Raw genomic sequence first — 205 nt, 5'->3', positions numbered from 1 at the left:
CCTCTAAAGAGCTGCACAGCACGGCAACAAAAAGTCTTCTTTCTAGCAGTTCCTGTCTGTGGCTAATGTGTTATCAGGGCTATATGCCTTAGATATCTGAAAAGGCCCCCATTGAGTAGTGTTAAATAGTATTTATTTGCAATTATCTAAGCAATTCACACAGATTTAGGATAGATGTAATCTGTTGTATGTGTGTGTGTGTGTG

The sequence above is a fragment of the Morone saxatilis genome, unplaced genomic scaffold, assembly GCF_004916995.1.
Source record: "Morone saxatilis isolate NCDOM2014 unplaced genomic scaffold, NCSU_SB_2.0 Contig22, whole genome shotgun sequence".
Taxonomy (NCBI): Eukaryota; Metazoa; Chordata; class Actinopteri; family Moronidae; genus Morone; species Morone saxatilis.
Note: the sequence above shows the minus strand (reverse complement) of the source record.